This window comes from Nansenia antarctica, assembly GCF_963989245.1.
Source record: "Nansenia antarctica genome assembly, chromosome: 6".
NCBI classification, from domain to species: Eukaryota; Metazoa; Chordata; class Actinopteri; order Argentiniformes; family Microstomatidae; genus Nansenia; species Nansenia antarctica.
Window position 1 is genome coordinate 48,458,875 of NC_137676.1, and position 7,240 is coordinate 48,466,114.

Sequence of the window (7,240 nt, forward strand, 5' to 3'; positions counted from 1 at the left end):
CTGCAAAGGAAGGAGGTATAAAGGGAGAGAGAGGCAGAGAGGGAAGGAGGGAGGGAAGATGAGGTAAGAAGGGCAAGGCTACAGTTGGTATTATGGCTGGGATTCCAGACAGAATGTCTAACAGAGAGAGAGAGACTGATGGAAGGAAGTTGGTGGAGAGATGTGTGATGAGAGTGTGTGTGTGAACTAATGAAATCTTGAAAAAAAAAAATATGATATGTTACTGTACATTGTATGTTCAAACCCCTCCCATTTTATCCAACAGGGTTCAAATGTTTCTTTTTCTCCCTGCCTCCCTCCCTCCCTCCCTCCCTCCATCTCTCTCTCTCTCTCTCTCTCCCTCTCTCTTTCTCCCTCCCTCCCTCCCTCCCTCCATCTCTATATCTCTCTCTCTCTCATTATGAATTCAGTATAGCCTTTGCCTCTCCCACTCCTTTGCGCCATAACTAGTACACAGCTGCCCCACCCTTAAATACCCTCCATCATGTCTCACAGCTCACTCTCCCTCTCTCACCCTCATTGACTCTATCAACATGCTCTTTCATAACAGGTAGAAGAGCAAGAGAAAAATAGAGCAGGGACTGAGTGAAAGAGAGAGAGAGAGAGTGACTTGGGGAAGAGCGAGATGGAGAGAAAGAGAGAGAGAGAGAGACTTGGGGAAGAGAGAAAAAGAGGAAAGAGAGAGTGAGATATAGGAGCGAGGGAAATGAGAGAGAGGAAGAGAGAGAATGAGAGAGGGAGATTGAGAGAGCGAGAGATAGAGAGAGAGAGGAGAGAGAGGATATATTGTGGGGTTAGGGGGAGACGCTCCACTGCTTGGCTGACAAACAGAGGGTCCCTCCAGAGCAAGGCAGATGAGAAGGAAAGCGAAAGGAGCGGGTGAGAGAAAAGGAGGGGAGTTTGATGTGGGCAGTCAACCCCCCCACCTTCCCACCCTCCCTCCTCTCTTTCCCCAGCAGAAAATCTATGCTTGCTTTCTTAGTATTCTTCCCATCCCCCTCTGAAGGCTCCGTGGAGGGACGAGCAGACAAGTGAACTGCCAGTGCGGCCCAGGCCAGCCACGTGTGTTGCCGGGTGGGAGATTTTTTTAGGAGGGGGTGTTTGCTCAAGGCTGACAGGATGGACAGAAATCCTGGTGACTTGAGCCCCCACCAGGGACCGGGGCTGAACAATTCCTTCCTACTGTACCTCTCAGTTCACCTGCCCCAGCCATAGAAAACTAGTATTAAAAAAATGTATTTGTTATCGTAATCCTTGGTTGAGATATTGTTGTCTTCTTGATAAAGGAGCATGTGCTACTCCGCTGTATGTCTCTCTACCACACTTTGTCAACTGAAAGACATTGCTCTGAGTTATGTCCACATACAGACATTCTGTCCATTGTTACGCAACACAACTACAGTAGGAGTTACAACAAGTACAATACAGCAATTACCACCACAGTACGACCATTCCTCCTATCACCTCCGCTATCACTACTGAACCATACACACAAAAGCTTTGTCCGTCACTCCTTCTCCCTGTCCCAAAGTGGTCCGTTTCTCTGTCACCTTGAGCCTTGCCGTCATGCTTCTGTGATCGTTCTAAAGGTCACAGCTTGTAGCCACTGTCATTACCTGTCACTCTCCCTCACTCCCTCCCTCCTTCCCTCCCTCCCTCCTCAAGCCGCTCTCTGTCATGCATTTCATTCCTGGGCTCTGGAAGACAGATCAAAGTGCTATCCTTAGTTGGGCTTTGAAGGTTAGGAGCGGAGGAGAGAAGTGATCCCACTGCAGAATGAGCCGTGTGGAGGCTAGTGGAGGTAGAAATCGGAGGACAGGCTCATTGTAGTGGAGTGATTCCATTCCATGCCTCCCAGCAGTCTCCACAGACAGGGTGTGGTTATGGGAGGGGAATGGGACCATGCAGATGGAGGAAAGGAGGGAGGAGAGGCAGGTTGATCAAGGTTTCTCTCAGTGGAACAGTGTGTTTGTTTCAAGTGTTTCAGTGGATCAGACAGTGTGCCAGTTACAATTAGAGTTGTATTTGAAGTTAAGTCTATCTGTGTCTAAGGATCTGTCATTCTAAAGCCTTTGGAAAGAAGATGCCTGTTTCTCAAAACTTGAACAGCAGAGACTAATCAAGGCTCAGTGGTTGAGATTTGAGTGAAGTTCTTCATTAGGGACATGAGGGAAAGTCATGTAATATTACACTAGAAATGGTCTATTTCATCTAACAGGCGTCTTGTTATGATGACACACTTTAATTAACTGAATTTAGCACAACTGTCGTATCAGATAGTTTCCCTAAAATAAGAACAGATCTTTTAACTATTCCTAATTGGGCTACATTCGGTTGCTGCTGAAGGTGGCAAAATAGACAATTTTGGCAATATAGACAATATTCAAGACAGACTGTTATACTCCTAATGACCCCTAAACAGACAGAAAATGAAGCTACCGGTGCGGTCTGTTTAATTGAAAGAGGAGAGATGGACAATTTAAGAGATGGCAAACATAGGTGTGTTGTTTTATAAACTGGGAGGTGAGGGGTAATCACTGCAAACTTTAATCAGACCAGATCAATTATTCATGATCAGGGGTCTAGCGAGCAGATTTCTAAAATGCCCTCTCACTGACAGCCCTAGATGAATAATGCAGGATGCATTTACACAAAGAACTTCATCTCTGATACCTGATCAGTCAGTTAGAAACATTATGCAACAGGGAATGTCAATTAGAAAGAGGGAATGTGTCTCCTGATATGTGCACAATGAAACAAAACCCAAAATTGGCTGGAGAGGGACATGGTAAAATATAGTGCTATATATCTTAGCAGAGGTGTCCTGCATACCCAGCCATCACCTTGTCTTGAGACATCTTAAGACACATTTGTCAAGACGTCTTAAGACGTGCCTTTAGACATGGGTCTTAAGATGTCTTGGAAATATGAAGATGTCTTGGAAATATGAAGATGTCTTAACTTAAGATGTCTTGGAAATATGAAGATGTCTTAACTTAAGATGTCTTGAGATGTCTTGGAAATATGAAGAACACAATGAATGTCATAGTTTTGTCTCAGCATTTTATTATTTAAAAAACAACATACACAAATACATAATCATACTGTGGATTACTAATTGATAAAGACATTTACAGGAAATTGCAGGAACTATTATAAATAGGAACAAAATGATTATGTGTACAACATTATTATATGAACAAAATGATTATATGTACAAAACCTTTTGTAGGTAGTACACTATTGGACCTCGGCCCAAATCTAGTACTGAACCTGACCCCCCATGCTAAACCATTTGGAAGTACAGTATACTAGGACTCCAATTCAGACACACTGGGGGGCTGTCACAAATCTACTAACTCTAATTATTTAAAATACAAATAAATAAATAAACAAGAATGTGTTGTGTAACAACTCCCCCAAGATTCCCCTCCACCACAGAGAGACTAAACTGTCCTTCTGAAAGAGACTACACTGACATCCTCCATCCCAGACAGACTACAATGACCACCATCACAGTGTGACATGGGAGAGTTACTCCATATGAGAGTGGAGAAACCTATTCTTCAGGTAGCATGTGTTCCTGATGTTGTGGACTACTCTTTTATCAACAATTTCACAGTATTGCCCATTGGTGGCAGTTGACTTCATACCTATCCCAACAAGTTGGTGTGGTTCCCAAAAACATTTATGATGTAGGAACAGGAGGGTGTCAGTGATGGCTGAGGGTGGGAAGAGAAGCTTTGCTCCCTCCTTGTACTCTTCACAGCCTGTCAGGGGATCTTCTCTGTGGAGTGGCAGGAACACGGTCCCTTCAAACAGGAGCTGTGGATTCTCTGAAAATAAAAGACATCAAGTATTAAGGTAGGCTATAGATTCCCATCAATATTTTTTATACAAGGTCTTTCAGTAAGACTATTTTACCTGACATGGTAGCCCATATGCCTGTGATTTTCACTGGTTGCCTGTGGTTCCTGTCCTCACCAAGTAGGGTTGGGTTGAGTTGGGTTGGGGTTGTCTCCACAAATGACCCAACTCTGATAGTCTTTATATCAAATCTGAGAATGAAATTCAGTATGCTAATTATAAAAGGGGTATGCTATTGATAATAGCATATCATTTAGATTGTTTTTAATTTATTATTTTAGATAATTCATTATTTTAAAATATTATTTTCTTTAGATAAACAACTAAAATAAAAAATCTAAATTAGATGCTATTGATACTGCATAGAAACACATTGATATAATATACTTGTATGTTTCAGGGGACAATGTTGCACTCTGATATTGAGTGTGTCTCTGTGCTGCTTGCCCAGCAAGAGGGTTGTCAATATTTTGGATGACAGGCTTTCCCCTTTTCCAAACGTAGGAAATAAAACAGCATGCATATGATTCAAAGAATGCTCTCTTACAAGAAGTGAATACTGACTTATTTGATAATTCATTGTATTAAATATTGTATTGAAATAATTAATACATTTATGATCAACCCCACCCTACCATACCTTTGGTCCGAGGAAGACCTGTTCCTGTGTCAGGATTCTATTCTCCATCCTCTCCATTAGATCAGGTTGCCGCATATTTTTTGACACCTGTAGTTTTGACAGCTCTGGCAACACCTCGTTTCCATGCTGCCTTAAGCCTGTTTTGGAACGAGTTATATTTTGGTACCAACATTCTAGATATCGTTGGTATAACTGACATGCAGGAAATAATACTGTACATGATAAATACAGATGATAATACAGTTACTTAAGTAAATAAACACATTTTGAAGTAGATGTTCCTACCAAGCCCTCGTCTTTGCCGAAGATCAGTGGCCGATACTAATGCGACTGAACCAGATGCTCTGTATACAGGGGCATAGCCTGGCAGCCCGTGTACAGGTGTATTGTCTGCCACATGATTGGGTGCTGACAATGTGGTGATGGAATCCAAGACTGCAATCCTCTTGACCATGGTCTTCTCCATACTAACACCAATCTTGTGAGCGATGACTGAAGTACAACATTCATATAAAACAATTAGCTTTAAGCACCTATATGGCCTTGCAAATTAAATACTGTATGTGTAGTTACATTTACCCATGTTCTTGACCCTGTGGTGGTATCGTTCAAAGCGGTTGCAGTCTCCAATCATGGGGTGGCCCAGCACATCTGTTTGCTCTCCAGTGTGATAGCCACAATGAATGTTGGCACGGTTTGCAACATCTGCTTTCCATATCTTAAAGAAAATATGACACCAAAATGTACTTACTTCTGCTAAATGGTGTTAATATGAGTTAATATGTTAATATGAATTAATATCTAATCAAACCACACTGTTTTGATGCAAAATCCTGTAAGAAAAATTATATATATATAATAATGATATCAATAATAACTCACCCTCTCGAAAAGTTTGTGGTGGTCACATATCTCGACCTGGAGTTGCCTTGCTTCGTCATCCGTCAAACTAGCTGATCGGATCAAAGCCAAGTATCCACTCAGCAAGATGTTGGCTTTAGTCACTAGTCGGCAGGTGTTGCGGCCAATGTATTCAACAGAGGCTGCTGTAAATGCCTCAGGGCAACACATGACATCTCTGGCTATGATGGGCCACATCTGAATGAGATGGAGTACCTCACAGCCAGTGGCACATGCCAAGTGATGAACATCTGGGAGCTGAAAGTATAATGTGGTGTGTAATGCAATTTCATTCAGAGCTGTTCACACTTCTCACAGGACATGGACTTTGATGACAAAAATGTACTATTTAGTGATCTTAAAACAGTTGCTTGTTATATTAAGTGTGTTCTTCACTTCAACTTCCGTAATATGGAGAAAAAACCCAACAAATTCTAGCGCAATTCAGGATTTGCAGAGAAGAGGACCAAATCACCAGCGGGTGTCACATATAACAAACAGGCAGACTTAGAGAGAAAGCTAGTTCCCATTGACTTTGGTTGTTCTTTACTGAAGTCAATGGGGACTAGCTTTCACTCAAGTAGTGCTGGCAACCTCCCTGTGTGTTATATGGACAAACTGCACCTGTGTTTCAAGTGGCATGTCGGTGAGGAGATGACACAAGTTTCATTTTTTGGTAAACTGTTCCTTTAACAATTAAATACACCGGCGTCAAAATGTATAACTGTGACTTACCTGCTTGAGCCAGTGTGGTCTGTCAATTGCAACAATCAGATTGGATACGAACAGTTGCAATTGTGTCTTGATGTTGCCCCAAATTAGACTTATTTGGAGTCTTCCAACACCAAGGGCATCTAAGTGGAAGTGATCGATTATTGTCTGTAACAAAATACAAAGCCAACAGTTGTATTGCTTTTACATGGTTTTATCATTATATGCTTTCTATTTGAATCATTTTTAACACAAGGCAGAGCAGGAGATTTTCAGTCCATTAGTATGTTTTTCTTAGTTGCAACCATTTCCAGCAACATGGCAAAAACATATACCTTGCTCTGAGCTTCATTAGGCATAGGTAACATGCATGTATAGACAGAGCTTACATTAAAACATTTACCTGAATGTGCGGTTCATTGACAATGTCACACAAAAAAAGTACTGAAATTAATTGCAGCCCCCCCCCCCCCCCCAATTCTCTAACTACACATGCACATGCGGTCAAATTACCCCACTCTGCGTTTCTACAAACCAAGCTAACTACCTAGCCCACAATTAAACTTTAGCTACACCTGCTAAAAGCCATAATGTTATATTCCAGAAAACAAAACCAATTCTCTAGCAAGCTAACACGGGCCATATTCAAGTGATGGTGTTACTAACTAGCTAACTAACTAAACATGATGCACACTGACATTCTTTCTTTCACTGCAGTCAGAAAAGCTAGTGCTAACTAGCCTATACACCTTTGAGCCCCGGAAACGCACTATATAAAAACAATGAATTATTATTATTATTATTATTATTATTATTATTATTATTATTATTATTATTATTATACTACATGAACTCATATTTCAGCAAACGAAACCAAGCTTCTGAAACCCTCTTGCATCGACTGAATTCACTTGTTAGCTATATTAGCTAGCTAAATAGATCATCATGTCACTGGTGAGGTAAAGTTAACAAGCGGGGCAAACGGCAAAATTATTACACAATTGAACATTAAACTCTGAAAAATAAAATTATTAACTCACCTTTTGTAATTCGCACTCCTGATATTCTTGATATTCGTTATATTCTTGATATTCTCGATATTCTCGATATTCCTACTACAGG